This window comes from Capricornis sumatraensis, chromosome 22 (genome assembly GCF_032405125.1).
Source record: "Capricornis sumatraensis isolate serow.1 chromosome 22, serow.2, whole genome shotgun sequence".
Classification (NCBI taxonomy): domain Eukaryota; kingdom Metazoa; phylum Chordata; class Mammalia; order Artiodactyla; family Bovidae; genus Capricornis; species Capricornis sumatraensis.
In genome coordinates, this window is record NC_091090.1 from 34,462,466 (window position 1) to 34,480,956 (window position 18,491).

Consider the following 18,491-nt stretch of genomic DNA (forward strand, 5'->3'; position numbering starts at 1 on the left):
AAGAACGACATGGGGGTATCAGTCTTTCTGGAAACTGATCCGATTTCTTTATTTTTGGGTTTGCTTATATACCTTTTGTTACATATAGGGAAGAATACAGAGTCACGTGGGGGTCAGCAGTCCTGACCTTTATCAAAATCAGGTGCTTCACATAAAAAGGTCTTAGGGATTTTATGATCCTTTCTTTCTGATAACCAAAAACTTATTTTTTCCAAGGGTGTTTTTTCTTAAACCAGGCACCACCCTCCAAATAAAGTTACACTCCTATAGGGTGAGGGTGTAGTGAGTTACAATCAAGAAAGGAATTTATTTAACCCAAGGTTAATGTGGTTAATCTTAAAGGTTAATTGCTTATTTCTCCTATATGCTTAAAGGTTAATACTTATTTCTCCTATATGCTAGTTATATTCATTATAAGGGCAGGGAATATGGAGATTTAGCAGCAAACATCAGCCCAACAAATGAAAATCCTTTCACCAATATTCACCTTAAGATCTATTTAGTCTTAAGATAGTGATAAAGTTACATTTTTACATAGCAAGGACACAGTGATTTATAACAAAGTACAGTGATCTATTACAAAAGAGAAAAGTGACTAACTCAAAAAGTCTAGTATTGCTAACCTTAAAAACTACTATATTTCCTTTTCTATATTCCAAATACATTGATTAATATATTCCCAGGTGCCTAAGGATATGGAGGCCTGGCGGCAATCATTGACTCAACAAGAAGAAAAAGCCCCATGCTAATTAAGACTCTCAAAATACTCCAAAACTCTCTGTGCTGTTTATGGTTGAGAGGTAGTAAACAATCATGTGCATAGTGGCAGGAGTATGAATAATCCTGTCACACAAGCTAGTCTGTCAGCAGAGAGGTTTGACCTGAGACATCCTTGTCCCACCCAGAGCAGGGAATTAGCAGCAATTATTGACACAACAAATGAAAAACCCTTCACCAATATAATTCCTAACCAACCCACTATACTAATAATTTCCAGCTCCCCAAAAGAATTTGCCTTTAGTAAGTCTAAAACATTTCGTGCCTCTCAGGTTGGGAGGCTGTAAACAATCACATGTGGCCAGACGAACCTATACAGGTGGGCTAGATAACCTTCAGAGGAGTCCGTAAGCTGAAACACCCTTGTCACGCCCAGGAATTTTTATTGACTTGGAGCTGCAAGTTAACTCCTTCTCCGAGAGAAATGGTTATGGGGGAGAGCCTCCAGTAAAGTCAGATGTGTAGGTGAGAGCATAAAACAGACTCTGGTTTTGGGGTAGATGCTCGGGAACAGGGGATTTCCTGAGGCTTGATCACGCCTTTGCGTATGCCAAGCCTCCTTCCTCATGACCTTTGCCACGGCCCGAGTTCCTCACGCTGGCCCCCGGCACCTCCCCACCTTGGCACGGCCTTAACATGTTGAGAGTACAGATAAATGGAAGTTCTAAAGACAAAAGTGGGGTGGGGGTGGGGGTGAGGGTGGCGGAGATGTACTTTCAAGCCAGCGTGGGGGAGGAGGAGCCAGGCATTTAGCTGAATTTTTCGGACCAAATTGAAAACTACAGAAATTCTGCGGGACAGATTCGCAGTTCTCGTTTCTCCCACTTCCTTGTTTCAAACAAAGGCGGAGGAGGAGATACCAGCCGAGGCTGCTCCCGAAGTAGCAGAGTTCTCTTGGATAACGTGAGGCTGACGGTATGCTCCCCGTGGAAGGAAGAAAGGATCCTGTGGATTGAGATGTATTGGGCACGAAAAGGAGATTGACCAGTGAACGTGGATCTCCAGTTGCTACTTTGCCTAACTGCAGATGTAGACATAAGATGTAGTGAAGCTTGCAGCCTGAATTGGATTAGGAACGGAAGGACTAACTTCTGGCCCCAGCTCCACCACTTACTCTGTGGCCATGGAGAAATTTAACCACTCTGAGTATTCCACTCTGTGGAAAGCACTGTTCGCAAACACACCATGTGCAATGTGGCATATTACAGTGTGCTAACGATGTATGCTAGATTGTGAGGACAGTTCTACAAAGTAGGTAGTGTCATCATCTCCATCATCTCAAAGCAAAACACAAGTAATTTACCAAATGTCACACAAAATTTTAGGGTGAATGGGATTTAGGCAGTCAGGTTTAAAGTCCATGCTCTTAGCAGTAGGATCCACTGCCTGTCTTAGGTCATAATCGCCACTTCTGAAAACAAAGTGACAGTAAAGCTCTGAAACGACTTTGTTTTTATCAGAGTCACTCCTACAGTATGGGGGGGGGGGGGGCTTCCCTGGTGGCTCAGAGGTTAAAGCGTCTGCCTGCAATGTGGGAGACCTAGGTCTGATCCCTGGAGAAGGAAATGGCAACCCACTCCAGTATTCTTGCCTGGAGAATCCCATGGATGGAGGAGTCTGGAGGGCTACAGTCCACGGAGTCGTAAAGAGTCCGACACGACTGAACGACTTCACTTTCACTTTCCTACAGCATGACTATTCATGTATTCAGTTATTGGGCATTGGCCATGTTTTGAGTGCTGTGCTATATTCTTAGCCCAACTAGGCCACTTCTTGACTGTGTCTTGCCACAGGCTATGTAAACTATGGCTCACCAGACCTTTCCTCTGTAAAATGGAAGTAACTCGAAAATTGCGATGGTAAATTTAGAGGGAGTTTAGTAGCTCTTGGTCACTCAATGTTCTTTTGTCCTTTTCTCTCAGGTATCTTTGCATATGTATCAGAATGACATGAGATAATAAATATGAAGACTTTAATTAATAAAGCATTTTTTTTCTACTGGGAACCCGGTCAATCAGTGGGACTCTAGCCAATTTTCTATTATTAATCCCCCCTCCCCGCCCCCACCCCCACCCCCCGCACTCACGCACCCTGTTGCTTTACAGTATTAACAAACTTTCAATAATGCTTTTTTCTTTTACCACGCTTTCCAGGTTCTAAAAGAAATCTCTGTAATAGTAAAACTGCTCAAAGTGATCAGTAAAAGATAACTATTTCTCTTCTGTCCTCTAATAATCTTCAGTGAATAACAGCAAACAAGATTTTAAACATTTAAATGGGATTTAATGCCAAAGGGATTTTAAGTGTTCTTGCTGCCACCAAAACCCAGCTGTATTTCCTAAACCATCCTTTCATCCAGTTAACTAATAAATATTATTCAGCATTTACTATTCTCTCAGGATAGTCACTGTATGCTGGGATAGGAATGGAAAATTCCGAATAAGGCTGTTCTTGAACTTAATTCTCTGTCACTGCTGGTGGCCTTGAAAACTGAGAGAACGTTCATACAGGAAAAGTGGGCGGTATCCAGCATATTTAAAAACACGCATATCCCTACTCCCCGCAACCTCATCTCTAGGAATTTACCATTTTTGAAAATGTGAAAAATGACGTTACAGAGTTTTCCAAGCAGCCCAGTTTGTAGTACCAAAGACTAGAAGTAATCTGAACGGTGAACAATAAAGTAGAACATTACAGTATATCATTCTACCTGCAGGTAAAAACAAATCTGAAGGCTCTTTTGCATAATATTAGTAGCAATATTTACTGCTTAGTGTGTGCCAGATAATGTCCTAAAACTTTCCCTGTGTGCTTTGCTGCGACCGACTCTGCGACCCTTTGAACTGCAGCCCACCAGATTCCTCTGTCCATGGGACTTTTCAGGCAAGAATACTGGAATAGGTTGCCATTTCCTTCTCAAGGGATCTTCCCCACCCAAGGATCAAACCCACCGTCTCCTGTGTCTCCTGCATTGCAGGCGGATTCTTTACCTGCTGAGACATAGAGGAAATCCCAAAATGTCCTTGTATACATAAAATCACTTATTCTTTATAACAATATTTTGAGTTAAATTACTGGTTATATTTGTTTTACAGATTATAAGATACAGGTCCAGAGATGATAAGAAACTTACCTGTAAATGTACAGCTAGTAACAGTCGTGCCCCACTCTTAGCGACCCCGTAGACTGTGGTCCACCAGGCTCCCTGTACATGAATTTTTCCAGGCAAGAATACTGGAGTGAGTTGCTATTTCCTTCTCAGGGAGCGAGCCTCGCGTCTCCCAAGCCGCCTTAAAAAGAACTGCCCCCTCTGAGGTTCGAACTCAGGACCTTCAGATTATGAGACTGACGCGCTGCCTACTGCGCTAAGGAGGCAGACACGCGTAGTCACTGCTATTCGAACGTAGTCTAGCTTCAAAAACCGCATTTGTAACCACTATATGGCTTCCTCAAGTATTGATAGGTGATGATCTCCATGATTTACTGTCAAGTGCCAAAAGCAAGATACAGGATAATGTGCAGTAGATTTTTGTATACATAGGTTCGTATGAATCTAAAATATCTCCAGGAGACTACTACACAAATTGCTAATATTGGTCATTTTTGTAGAAAGAATGCTGGATAGCCTAGAAGCAGGGATGGATAGAAAATCTTTTTTGATTGTGATGTTTTTACGCACTTTGAGTTTTTAGTCATATGTGCACATTGTCCGTAAACAAACAAATGAAATAATAAGATAATAAATGCTTCAGTAGAGATGTATGTGCAAAACCCAAGGAGCAAAGAATAAGTAATAGTTACCAGCAGAGGGGAGTGGTGTACAAAACAGCATTCTGGGCAGATGAAGTAAGAACGTAGGTGTCACATTCAAGGCACTGGGAATGTTGGTGGGACTAACGTCTACAGGAGTGGGCAAAAGGGAGCGGTGCAAAGGGTTGAGCAAGCAGTCTGAATGTTACACCAAGGGCTTCATTCTGTATCATGAGCACACTTCTCAAAACAACGATATGACTTCAGTATAAAACCTCTAGGTGTGAACCATGAAGAGTTTATCAAATAAGATTCTGAAATAGTCATGATTCTAGATGCCAGTTTAACATTGTATGGTCATTTAAATGAAGCAGACTGTCACATTATTTGTTAAATTATCTATCAGTCATAGATGTTTCTTTGTTTTTCTGAGCATGATAGAGACAGAAAAAGTACCACTAATCCATTAGGGAACTAGTAGTCCTTTTCTTAACCAGTTAAAAAGAGATGTCAAATACAACATTCTTACCTTTGCAACCAGGGAATCAGAATTGCAAACTGCATTGATCTATATTTAAGGACTCTGCAATAATGTCTAATTTTGGACTTCATGGACCTGTCTCTTACAAATCAAGTGACACTCCCACATTTTTATTAGCTGAGAACAGACAGTAGTTTCATATTGGACAGGATTTCATATTGGACAGGAGAAAGGGAATCTGACAACACATTAGGTCACTTTTTACAGCCAGATAATTAATAAATTAATAAAATTCTTAATATATCAGCTCCTTAGAGGTGATGTGGATAAAGATAAAGAAAGGAAAGAGGACTTTGGGAAAGGTGATTTTAAGGAAGGCATGTGGATAAGGCCTCACAGAGGAGTCATTGGCATAAAGTGGTGAGTCACTACTTGGGGGAATCTGTTCCAGGCAAAAGGAACAAGTACCCAAACCAGGCCCCTGCTTAATGTGTTTTGGGAACTGCCAAAGGCTGTTGTGGCTGGAGCAGAGGGAGCCATGGGATGAGAAGTTTTGACTTCTCCTCTTTTTCTCTTTGTTCAACTTGATTTCTGCATAGAGCCTCAACAACCTGCAAGTTTTCTAGATAGCTGCTGAAAAAAATGCCCTGCAAAGCAAGAGAAGATCACTCCATCTCTGTTAAGATCTACATCCAGAAAATAAATAAATAAATAAAATTGTTATAAAACCATTCCTGAAGACTTGGGTTCTACTAAGGGAGTCTTATTCTCAGCCATACCCCAGTACCAAGCCCAGAGCCTAGAATGTACACTGAGTCAATGCCAACCAATGTCTTTTTACAGCTTAATATAATGAAAGGACATAACACTTAGATGGTTATCTAAAGAGGGGAGTTTTCTTATCTTTAATCATCCCACTCCCACAAGATCCCACACAAGCCTGCCAATTTTGTGAACAAACATTAGTTTTGAAAATACATGACAAACAAATTGGCCCATAGGAAGACACTGATGTTCACATTACTTTTGGTGGCAAAATATTGGGAACACTCTCATTGGGCAAAACTAAGAGATTAGGTAGAGAAAATTCCTGTTTCTAGACCTGTTCAGGTTACTGTTCCTGCATGCTAAAGAGCCCAGACTTGATGGCACAAAGCATTTTATTAATCTTCATGGAGTCTGTGGTCAGGAATTAGGTCAGAGCACAGCTGCAATGGCTATCAGCTCTAAAATGTCTAGGGCTTTAGGCAGAAGATCATTGACTTGTGATTTACAGGACAATTGCTGAGGGCTAGAATTATCTAAAAGCATCTTCACTTGCTTGTCTGGCAATCGACACTGGCTGTGGGCTAGCACTAACATTCAGAGGACTTTTTTTTTTCCTTTGGCCACTCGACCTGTGGGATCTTTTTCCCTGACTGGGGATCCAATCTGGTTGCACATCAATGGAAGTGCAGAGTCCCACTGGATGACCAGGGAATTCCCAGCCTGAACACTTTTATGTAATCTGGCTCCCTAACTGTGTGGTGGCTTCAGAATGGTCAGACGTCTCATACATTCCAAAGATGAGTGCCCCAGGACACCTAACCAGAAATTGTGACATCCTATCTCAGAATAAAAATCATAATCCTAACAAGGTCCCACACAGCACTGCCAGTTGTATATGAGAAGATGATTAAATGAGAGGGTACAAAGGTGGAAGCAGGGACTTCACCCTTAGAAAAGATCCTTGAAAATCCAGATGAAAATGTTTTACAAAAGTCATGCTGTTCTAAGGATAATTCTTGGTATAGGAATGTCCTGAGCATTACTGGACTTCCAGCATCTGGCCCTAACCTGAAAACCAGTTGTGCCACTAAGCCACTAAGACAACCAAAACACCCACACATTTTCAAAATTACCGCTCCAGAAGGTACAGTTTTGGGGGGGATTGGGGGGATCACGTTGTTTGAATTTTGGTAATTGGCATCTAGTGCCTCAAAGATGAATATTTGCCACAAGAGATACTTTTTCAAAGCCTTTTCTCATGGGCCCCATGGTGTAATGGTTAGCACTCTGGACTTTGAATCCAGCGATCCGAGTTCAAATCTCGGTGGGACCTTCCTGGTTGTTTCCGCGTTCGTTTTTACTTCTGCAATCTCGTCCCTTAACCCAGCCTTTTCCTTGTAATCCAACCCACCACGCGTCAGTATTAACGAGCAATAGTAACAGAGTCTTCTCTGATGGGAAGTCGGAGCCCACCGGCTGCTGAGCGAAACTGTGTTCAGAATCCAGTACCACCAGGAGAAGCCGCCGATCCTATAACCCGTGCCCAGGTCTGCCCAGGTCCGGATGCGGAGGCGCCGTGTCTCCGCTGAGACAGCTTTATTCCTAGAAAGAAATCTGTGAGAGCAGGCAAGAGAACCTGGTTTTTAAAAGAATGGCCACTTCACCTTAAAACTGGAAAAGGGAGTCTAAACTGAGACGTGATAAATTTGTGATTAGAAGGCGATTAGGGGCGGTTCTGTTCTCTCTCGCGGCTGGGCTCTTCACAGAGGGCGCTCAAAGGAGGCATCTGAGCCCACCGGAGCAGAGCACGATAGATGGACTAGCAGTCCGGGCCCTTAACACTTTCAGGCCACCTCTTCCCATCATAACTGCAAATCCCTTCAATTCTTACTTAGACTTATGTTAGGAATACCTCTGCACAAAGTTGATCCTGTGGGACTGTTCTTCAAACTGTGGGTAGCAACCCATGAGTGAGCAGCCCTTGCTATTACCTTTGAGAATTCCAGTACAGGACGAGTTCTTTCCACCTTGCTGGGGGCAGCTCCCCACATTTTCATGACTGTTGAAACCTAACCTAACCTGCCCACACCTCCAACCTCGTTTGTCACCGTTCCTGTCACACTCATCCCTCCAAAATATCTTCTAGTCACAAACCATGATACAATCATTTCTACCATTTTCTTTTCCTTTCTGTATTTACTACCAGGAAAACGTTTTTGCGCTCCATTTTGCCTCCAGTTCTGATTCTCTGTTCATTCCTCAAATATTAACTTAGACCTTTAAGCCCTTCTTACCCAGGCCTTCACTGGCTCCCTTATCTAGGCTCACGTGCTCCATCTGTCTTTCCTCAGCACCCAAATGTCCCCTTCTCCTACCACCTCACGTTTTAACTGCTTGTTGAATAACTTCCCCCCTCCCTCCTGTTCTAGACAGAGGATATCCTAGGGGAGAGACCAGTACTGTGGCTTTGTTCACCTTTCACTTCTCAGTCCCACAATCCCTGGCTCCTGTTAGGAGTTTAAAAATATTGAGTGCAGAGTTCCCTGGAGGCCTAGTGGTTAGAATTCCAGACTATCCCTGGTTGGGGAACTGAGATCCCATAGGATATGTGGCCAAAAGAAACAAACAAAAAAAATAATTAAATAAAGAGAAAAGAAAAACTTGCTGAGTGCATAAAGTTTCACCTAATCTGATTTGATCATCCCAGAACCCAGGGTAGCTTGTGTCCATGTTTGGTTCCAAAACATTCTGCTCTGCTTTTTCCCAAATTCATTCTCACTCTTTTCCTTCAATGATCCCAAGTCTACAGTAAACTCTAAGAACCAGACTTTGCCCAGGACTGGAGCAGAAACTTCCCTGAAGGTGAATGTCAACCATGACTTTGTCTTAATGAGGCCACAGCAGTAGCTCAATTTGGAGTTGAGGAAGGATATGTAATAGGAGCACCGAATTTTGAATCCGAATTTGAAAAGAAAGTCTCTTTTGACTACATGCTTGCCCTGTCATCCTAAAGTCTGGATGTGCCTACTTTTGGTTATCTATTGGCTAAGGAGAGGCCAGTGCCTGCCATTAGCCTCTGAAAAGTGCTAATTACACATTTGTCATCCAGTTGAACATTTTTGAACGCTGCACAGAAAGCGAGGATTTAATCTGGAGGCGTTCTTTTCCCCTTTCTGGGGTGCAGGAAGGAGACTCTAGCCTCTGAACATTGCACTTTATTCATTGCTTGCTCCAAGGGCTTCACTTGCTGTCCTCATCACAGTTCGCCTGAGGGTGTGAGTCTGGGAAAGCTGTAGGATGTGGCCCTGGGAAGTACAGGCCTTTTCTCTGCAACACGGGGCACCGCTGCTGCACAGGTCAAGGCCTCTTCCTCACGCAGTGCACTTTTGCTAACATATCAGCAACCACACAGAGTCAAGGCCATTGGGACTATTCTCTGGGGCATGGAAAACGTTATCGGGCTGGTGTATCCATTGCTGACTGAGTTATGCCGATGGAAGAGAAATCTACCTGGGTTCTCCCCGCTCAGGTTTAAAAGCGTCTCCTTTGTAAGGACATTTTTCTTGTACCCGCCAGGTTTTGACAGTTTAGGATCTCCAATGGTGAATCTTTACCCTCTCTCTTGAGGGTCTTCTACCCACTCTGTGCAAACAAGAAACAGCCCTTGGCCATTCTTCACCTGTTCTAGAGGAAAACTCTCAACCCAGCATTCCAGAAAAGAACCAATTTACAGATTTGGCCAGTAAAAGCCACCCTGAAAAAAATCCTTCTGTAAAGGAATCCTGCAAGAAACCTGGCCTTTTGTTTTTGGCGATTTTTTTTTCCCCCACCCAGGTAGTGGGAGTTGCGCTTCATGGTCTAAATCCACTAGAGGCGCACGGACCCCGAAATCCGCCTCCAGTTTAAAATCTGAAATCCTGGAACGCAATCCCAATCTGCAAATCATGAAAGAATTTCAGCTAGATCAGTCTCATCCGACGGGCGTCGAATTCCAGGAAACTGCTTGGAGCAAAGCTAGACTCTCCAGTACCGCTAAAGAAATCGCTGGGTACTCACTGCTAAACTTGTGCTGGGTATCTTTGCCCGCGAAAAACCAGCCCGAGGAGTTACTGGATTAGGATGCAACTCAGAATATTCACCAAGACCCATCAGAAAAACTGATTGTCTTGCAGGTTTTCATCAGTGTGGACGCCGATGTGTGTGTGGGAAACAGTTGCGGCAGCAGGGGAATCTTCTCTGTGTCCATTTGGGAGTCTCTGCATATTTTCTGTTGGTGAAAGTAGGACCGTGGGCCTGGACTCAGTCCTAGGAAGATTCTCGAGGGCCTTTCCTTCCCTTTTCCTCTCACCTCCCCGGCTCCGCCTTGTGCTCCCTGGGCTGCAGGGATCTTACTCCACTCGCATCTTCCAAGCATGTTTAATTCCATTTTCCTTAAATGTCAGTATCTCATCTGCGACTCTGGTAAATCTTTCCATAACGCGTTAGCAAAAGAGGTAGATCAGTTCAGTTCACTTGCTAAGGCGTGTCCGACTCTTTGCCACTCCATGGACTGCAGCACGCCAGCCTTCCCTGTCCATCACCAACTCCCGGAGCTTGCTCAAATACGTGCCCATCGAGTCCGTGATGCAATCCAACCATCTCATCTGTCGTCCCCTTCTCCTTCTACCTTCAATCTTTCCAGCATCAGGGTCTTTTCCAATGAGTCAGTTCTTTGCATCAGGTGGCCAAAGTGTTGGAGCTTCAGCTTACCACCCTAGAAAAAGACGATTTTCCGTGAAGTAGCAGAATCTGAGAGAAAAGGGTGAAAGACACCGGGTCTCTGCTTCAGGTTATTCATCTGTAAAATAGCGATAATGATCCCCATCTCGTAGGACAACTGTGACCCTTGAGTGAAGTAACAGTACAAAACGGTTATCATAAAACCGAGCACTCCGTGGGAATGGGTGGGTGGAGAGGACGATTCCTAACATTAGGGAGGCAATGTTTTCCAGTAGAGTCTGGCTTAGAAAATAGTTACAGGCATGTGACAGGTAAGAGTTCATGACTTAATCCTAGAGGAGGAAATCCAAAATGTATTTCTACACTTTAGAAAACCACATCAAGGTTCTTAGGGAGGAAGAATTATATCATCAAAGAATTTAGAAAGCAGTCATACAGGACAGGCCCCATGGTGTAATGGTTAGCACTCTGGACTCTGAATCCAGCGATCCGAGTTCAAATCTCGGTGGGACCTACAGAAGATCTGTTTTTACCTGATTTCACATCCTCTCTCTGTAAATTTCTGATAACACTTATTTCTATGCAAGTCTTCTCATTGCAACCCCTGGAAGCTTCCACCCGCAGACACAAGTCTAGGAAAAAAGTGCTATCCCTCTTTATTGAGTTCAAATACAAATTTTCTTTTGGTATACTAAATGCTTCTCAAAAATTACATCTTTACATTTTATTGGTCACTTGCTACTATTGAACTTGAAAACAACCCAAACTGGGGGTAGGGGGAGACCCTTGAAATACAAAACACGCACTAGAAATAGTTAAAATTATATTCGTCTTTTAGTATATTTTTCTGTTTCAGAGTAATACAATAATCAGTAACAGCGTTTAAGCATAGAAAAATGCAATATGAGGGATAAAATTTCATGGTAGTTATAAAATAGAAATACCTTTGAAAGAGAAAAAGAATTCATGGACACTGTTTGACTTGTATATTTTTAAAGGATGCTAGCTTATATCATGGAGAAGGCAATGGCAACCCGCTCCAGTACTCTTGCCTGGAAAATGCCATGGACGGAGGAGCCTGGTAGGCTGCAGTTCATGGGATCACGAAGAATCGGACACTTTCTGAGCGACTTCACTTTCACTTTTCACTTTCATGGATTGGAAAAGGAAATGGCAACCCACTCCAGTGCTCTTGCCTGGAGAATCCAGGGACGGGGGAGCCTGGTGGGCTGTAGTCCATGGGCTCGCACAGAGTTCGACACGACTGAAGCGACTTAGCAACAGCAGCAGCAGCATATATCAAATTGCTCTTGGGTACCAATGGATAAAATTCAGTGATGGACTGGACTATTTTAATGTTCAAATTTTACCAATTACATTGTGAAAGTTTGGCAATTATATTCTTTAGGACGATTTAAACTTATGAAGAAACAATTTAGAAGGCCACTGGAAGGCAATTGAGAGTATCAGAATATTATGACAATTCATAAAGACTCTAAGAAATGAAGATAGCTTAAGGATAATGTCCTCAGTTAAAACAATGAAATGATAAACCAAAGCGGCATCCTCACCATTCTCTAATTCTTAGACCCATTTATTTCTCATTTTCAAGTGGATTTCTTTCTTATGTGAATTTTCTTTTTTTGCAGGATTTCACCAAAGCGTATTTTTACTAAGCCTTAGTTGTTCAAACATTTCTTATGCTACAGTTTCCAAGTAAATACTTTTTTCTTCTGAGTTTCTTATTAATTGCAACTACATACTTTATTATTTTATATTTTGTATTTAAATCACTAATCAATCTAAAATGTGATTTATTACTTGTTGAAGGTAAATATTTATCTCTGTTTTCTGCCATAGGCAAAGTTAGTTATGTCATCACACTTTATTTTAAAATTATCTTTGCCTACCTACTGAATTGAAATAACAATTTTGTTACTTATTAATGTCTATATTATTTATCTATTTTATAAATTTATTTCTCTTTATGTATACTTATGGCAATGCTAGGATCTTCTGATTAGATTTTATTTTAATACATTTTACCGCCCATAAAGCATTCTTCTCCTAGGGCATTTGACATTTTCAGATGAAGGGGAATAAGAAGATAAAGAAGGGGAGGTTGAAGATTCAAATAATGTATCATTTTGTAATTTCAAGCTTCTGGTAAAAGTTGAGAGCACATTGAATAAGCATACATATAAACCAGATATTCTGGAGTACAGAAATCTCAAGAGTTAGGTTTCAGTCCTTTGGATCTCTATTTAGTTATCTCACTTATAGTAAAGGTGCTGGTGCCATTAAACACTGTCTTTTCCTTGGTGAACCCTGCAGGCTTTGAAGAGATCCAGAAAATAAAAATTATAAGTCAAAAAGTTTCAGCATTTGTTTGAGATATCTAAGATGTGATAAAGCATATTTTCTCTCTTTCAGTGAAACTATGAGCCATGCTGTGTAGGGCAACCAAAGATGGACAGGTCACAGTGGAGAGTTCTGACAAAACGTGGTCCACTGCAGAAGGCAATGAATGGCAAACCACTTCAGTATTCTTGCCTTGAGAACCCCATGAATAGTATGAAAAGGCAAAAATATGGGACACTGAAAGATGAACTCCCTAGGTTGGTAGGTGCCCAATATGCTACTGGAGATCAGTGGAGAACTAACTACATAAAGAATGAAGAGACAGAGCCAAAGCAAAAACAACACCCAGTTGTGGATGTGACTGGTGATGGGAGTAAAGTCTGATGCTGCAAAGAGCAATATTGCATAGGAACCTGGAATGCTAGGTCCATGAATCAAGGCAAATTGGAAGTGGTCAAACAGGAGAAGGCAAGAGTTAACATCGACATTTTAGGAATCAGTGAACTAAAGTGGACTGGAATGGGTGAATTTAACTCAGATGACCATTAAGATTATCTACTCCTGTGGGCAAGTATCCCTTGGAAGAAACGGAGTAGCCATCATAGTCAATGAAAGAGTCTAAAATGCAGTACCTGGATGCAATCTCAAAAACGACAGAATGATCTCTGTTCATTTCCAAGGCAAACCATTAAATTTCACAGTAATACAATTCTATGCCCCGACCAGTAATGCTGAAGAAGCTGAAGTTGAACAGTTCTATGAAGACCTACAAGACCTTCTAGAACTAACACCCAAAAAAAGATGTCCTTTTCATCATAGTGGACTGGAATGCAAAAGTAGGAAATCAAGAGATACCTGGAGTAAGAGGTAAATTTGACCTTGGAGTACAAAATGAAGCAGGGCAAAGGCTAACAGAGTTTTACCAAGAGAATGCACTGGTCATAGCAAACACCATTTTCCAACAACACAAGAGATGACTACGCATGGACATAACCAGATGGTCAATACCAAAATCAGATTGATTATCTTTTTGCAGCCAAAGATTGAGAAGCTCTATACAGTCAGCACAAACAAGATTGGGAGCTGACTGTGGCTCAGATCATGAACTCCTTATTGCCATATTCATATTTAAATTGAAGAAAGTAGGGATAACCACTAGACCATTCAGATATGACCTAAATCAAATCCCTTATGATTATACAGTGGAAGTGACAAATAAATTCAAGGGATTAGATCTGATAGAGTGCCTGAAGAACTATGGACGGAGGTTCATGACATTGTACAGGAGGCAGTGATCGGAGACCATCCCCAAGAAAAAGAAATGCAAAAATGCAAAATGGTTGTCTGAGGAGGCCTTACAAACAGCTGTGAAAGGAAGAGAAGTGAAAGGCAAAGGAGAAAAGGAAAACTATACCCATTTGAATGCAAAGCTCCAAAGAATACCAAGGAGAGATAAGAAAGCCTTCTTCAGTGATCAATGCAAAGAAATAGAGGAAAACAATAGAATGGGAAAGACTAGAGATCTCTTCAAGAAAATTAGAGATACCAAGAGAACTTTCCATGCAAAGATGAGCACAATAAAGGACAGAAATGGTAAGGACATAACAGAAGCAGAAGATATTGAGAAGAGGTGGCAAGAATACACAGAACTATACAAAAAAGATCTTCACAACCCAGATAAATATGATAGTGTGATGACTCACCTAGAGGCAGACCTCCTGGAATGTGAAGTCGAGTGGGCCTTAGGAAGCATCATTACAAACACAGCTAATGGAGGTGATGGAATTTCAGTTGAGCTATTTCAAATCCTAAAAGAGGATGCTGTGAAAGTGCTGCACTCAATATGCCAGCAAATCTGCAAAACTCAGCAGTGGCCACAGGACTGGAAAAGGTCAGTCTTCATTCCAATCCCAAAGAAGGGCAACACCAAAGAGTGCTCAAACTATTGCACAATTGCACTCATCTCACACGCTGGTAAAGGAATGCTCAAAATTCTCCAAGCCAGGCTTCAACAGTACATGAACGGTGAATTTCCAGATGTTCAAGATGGATTTAGAAAAGGCAGAGGAACCAGAGATCAAATTGCCAACATCTGCTGGATCATTGAAAGAGCAAGAGAATTCCAGAAAAACATTTACTTCTGCTTTACTGACTGTGCCAAAGCCTTCGGCTGTGTGGATCACAACAAACTGTGGAAAATTCAAGAGATGGGAATCCCAGACCACCTGACCTGCACTCTGAGAAATCTATATGCAGGTCAAGAAGCAACAATTAGAACTGGACATGGAACAACAGACTGGTTCCAAATAGCGAAAGGAGTAGGTCAATGCTCTATATTGTCACCCTACTTATTTAACTTATATGCAGAGTACATCATGTGAAATGCTGGAGTGGATGAAGCACATGCTGGAATCAAGATTGCTGAGAGAAATATCAATAACCTCAGATATGCAGATGACACCACCCTTATGGAAGAAAGCAAAAAAGAACAAAAAGCATCTTGATGAAAGTAAAACAAGAGAGTGAAAAAGTTGACTTTAAACAACATTCAAAAATCTAAGATCATGGATGGCATCCTGTCCCATCACTTCATGGAGACTAGATGGGGAAACAGTGGAAACACTGACAAACTTTATTTTTGGGGCTCCAAAATCACTGTAGATGGTGACTGCAGCCATGAAATTAAAAGACTCCTACTCCTTGGAAGAAAAGCTATGACCAAGCTAGACAGCATATCAAAAAGCAGAGACATTACTTTGCCGACAAAGGTCCATCTAGTCAAAGCTTTGGTTTTTCCAGTAGTCATGCATAGATATGAGAGTTGGGCTATAAAGAAAGCTGAGCACCAAAGAATTGATGCTTTTGAAGTGTGGTGTTGGAGAAGACTCTTGAGAGTCCCTTGAACAGCAAGGAGATCCAACTAGTCCATCCTAAAGGAAATCAGTCTTGAATATTCCTTGGAAGGACTGATGCTGAAGCTGAAACTCCAATACTTTGGCCACCTGAAGAACTGACTCATTGGAAAAGACCCTGATGCTGGAAAGATTGAAGGCAGGAGGAGAAGGAGACAAGAGAGGTTGAGATGATTGGATGGCATCACCGACTCAATGGACATGACTTTGAGTGAACTCCAGGAGCTGGTAATGGACAGGGAGGCCTGAAGTGCTGCAGTTCATGGGGTCACAAATAGTTGGGCACGACTGAGTGACTGAACTGAAAGCATAGTTTACACAAATAAAGCCAAGGGTTCAATCTCTGAGGAACATCTTTTGATTTCTATGATCCACACTTCAGGGACAGTCTGTGACTCTCCTATTTTTTTTCTCTTCCACTATTTCCTGTTCCTTCCCTATTTTCCCACCAGCCCTGTTTTGGGTTGGCCAAAATTTTCGTTCTGGTTTTTCCATCACATCTTAATGAAGTTTTTTGACAACCCAATACTTCATGTACCCCAGCACTATTACTACACTTTTAGATTGCCAGTTTCACTAGTCTATCTTTGCTGTTTTCTGTTCAAAAGGGAAAATGCATATGTTTTCCTTACTCCCTTTCCTTCTTGAAAAAAGATAGCATATTATAATCTTTGTCTGTACATCCCCTCACATAAGTAACAATATCTCCTGTAAATCACTCCATATCTTTTTTCCGGTTGCATGGTACTTCTCCTCTGAGTCTATATGTCTCAGTTTATTCAACAAATCTCCTGTGCTTGGACATTTTCAGTTAAAAATGCTTTTAGGGGAAGATGCAAGCAAAATAAATTGAAAATGGTTGGTTTTGCCAAATAAGAACATATTCATCAGAGAAGTAAAGGAATGAAACAGATCCAACACATTTTTCGTTTGATATTTTTCTCTGTGAATTCTCACTGCTTAGAAGAATTTATATTTTCTTGTCATAGATAGTCACTCATTTTAAATTATTTAAATTAGACATTTTCTCTCAATTTCTTTTGCAAATATATCAGTAAAACTATTTTTCTTCTAGTTTCTCCACGGAATTCTGATGCACAAAAAAATTTTAAATGTAGTCTACTGTTTTCTATCATTTCACATGCAAGGTTTTTGCTTCTTTTTCTCGTAACATTAGCATGAAACCATTTTATGTAAGTATGAACAGGGATAGTGTATGAAAGGTGTCTTCTCAATTATTGTAACATAAATTGCTTCAGAGAAGAGTTCACAGTATGTTTCTATTAACTTGAACGTTATAAATTATGCCTAAGAATGAACAAGAGTGAAAGGAACCTGAACCCCCCAATTCAAGTAAAAAGGCAATATAGGTTTCTAGCAACCAATATCTCAGGCAAAATAACAATGTTTTTTTCTTTGAGTGTAAGGAAATGTGCAAGAAAATAAAAAATTATATCCTACCTCAGTGTATAGTCTCTGGAACACAAAAGGTTAATTTGTTGGAAATAAACATGAAATTTGTCAATTCTTCCTCTACTCTAAAGATAAGACTTGTCTCTTATCTTTTGAACGAGAAAGAAATTGTGCAGTCATTTGTGGAGGAAAAAAGGAAAACGCTAAACCCTAAATGAACTTCAGGAAATCAGATAATACACTCTCTGAGGCCGTGTGTTGGAGATGTCACAAAAACATTTAGCAGAGGATGGTTTCGATCCATCGACCTCTGGGTTATGGGCCCAGCACGCTTCCGCTGCGCCACTCTGCTTCGGGTAAGCCCCTGTTTTTCCTCTTCCCTACCATATTAAAGATCAGCCACTTTGTCAGAATACATATTTTTTCTCCCTTTCCTTAGCCTGCGATCAATTTTCCCAAGAATTAAATGACCTCAGTACTCCCCTCCATGTTGCGCTTTCCCAATCTGCCAAAAATCCGACATCTTTCTTTCAGGAGCTGCTCTGAGCTCAGTGGAGGAACTTCGAAACAAGACGAGCAAAGCCCCCAAATCCTTCCTTACGGATAACCGAGGAAGGCATGAATTCAGACTTGAGGAGAAAGGATATTAACTAGCTCGCTCTGTTTCCCGTCCTCAAGAAAGTTCCCTGAGGAAACTAGAAGCAGCATTTCCATATATTGACTAACTAAGTGCCATTTTCAGCTTCCGGGGCATCTGGTTTACCCTCTCAGGCCTCTGCCCTTGGCTTCATGAAAAGGGGCTTCGGATCCCTTTGAGGCCATGTCTACAGACAGTTTTCTCTCGTCCTCAGCGAATGCTGGATCTCCCAGACCAAAGGCCTGGATAGAAACCTCTGACGCCTTTCATCCTGTGCTCTGTCTGCCAAATAACTTCCGCAAGTTTCCTCTTGCTCTTTTCACCATCTTCCTTCTGTCCCTTCAGGAGTTTCTGTATCTTCATTAAATACTTGTTTTCCCGGTCCCAGAACAGGTAGGGTATTGGTTAAGGAACAACTTCTCTGTAAACCTCGAGAGAATCTGAATGAAAACACTCCCCTGGCGGTTCTCAGTTGTCAGTGCGAATTTGTGGCTTGGTACTTTGCTCTTGTTCCTGCTACGGAAGAAGGGTCCTGTGTTTTAAGATAAACAAAGATACCATGTGGTCAATTGGAAACCTCAAGCAAAAGGTAATGTTTCCGCCCGGTTTCGAACCGGGGACCTTTCGCGTGTTAGGCGAACGTGATAACCACTACACTACGGAAACAAGACTG

The 18,491-nt window shown here is 41.6% G+C and overlaps 1 protein-coding gene and 5 non-coding genes across 6 annotated transcripts in view; 3 read left to right on the forward strand and 3 right to left on the reverse strand.

The window, feature by feature from the left end:
* LOC138069278 (zinc finger protein 184-like) overlaps window positions 1–18,491 on the forward strand; it is a 1,142,341-nt gene that overhangs the window by 958,910 nt on the left and 164,940 nt on the right. The gene's annotated exons all lie outside the window — the stretch shown is intronic.
* TRNAM-CAU (transfer RNA methionine (anticodon CAU)) lies at window positions 4,080–4,152 on the reverse strand. The gene has a single exon. It is a non-coding gene; the product is annotated as a tRNA-Met (tRNA).
* Window positions 7,038–7,109, forward strand: TRNAQ-UUG (transfer RNA glutamine (anticodon UUG)). The gene has a single exon. It is a non-coding gene; the product is annotated as a tRNA-Gln (tRNA).
* TRNAQ-CUG (transfer RNA glutamine (anticodon CUG)) lies at window positions 10,938–11,009 on the forward strand. The gene has a single exon. It is a non-coding gene; the product is annotated as a tRNA-Gln (tRNA).
* On the reverse strand, window positions 17,462–17,533 carry TRNAM-CAU (transfer RNA methionine (anticodon CAU)). The gene has a single exon. It is a non-coding gene; the product is annotated as a tRNA-Met (tRNA).
* Window positions 18,412–18,484, reverse strand: TRNAV-AAC (transfer RNA valine (anticodon AAC)). The gene has a single exon. It is a non-coding gene; the product is annotated as a tRNA-Val (tRNA).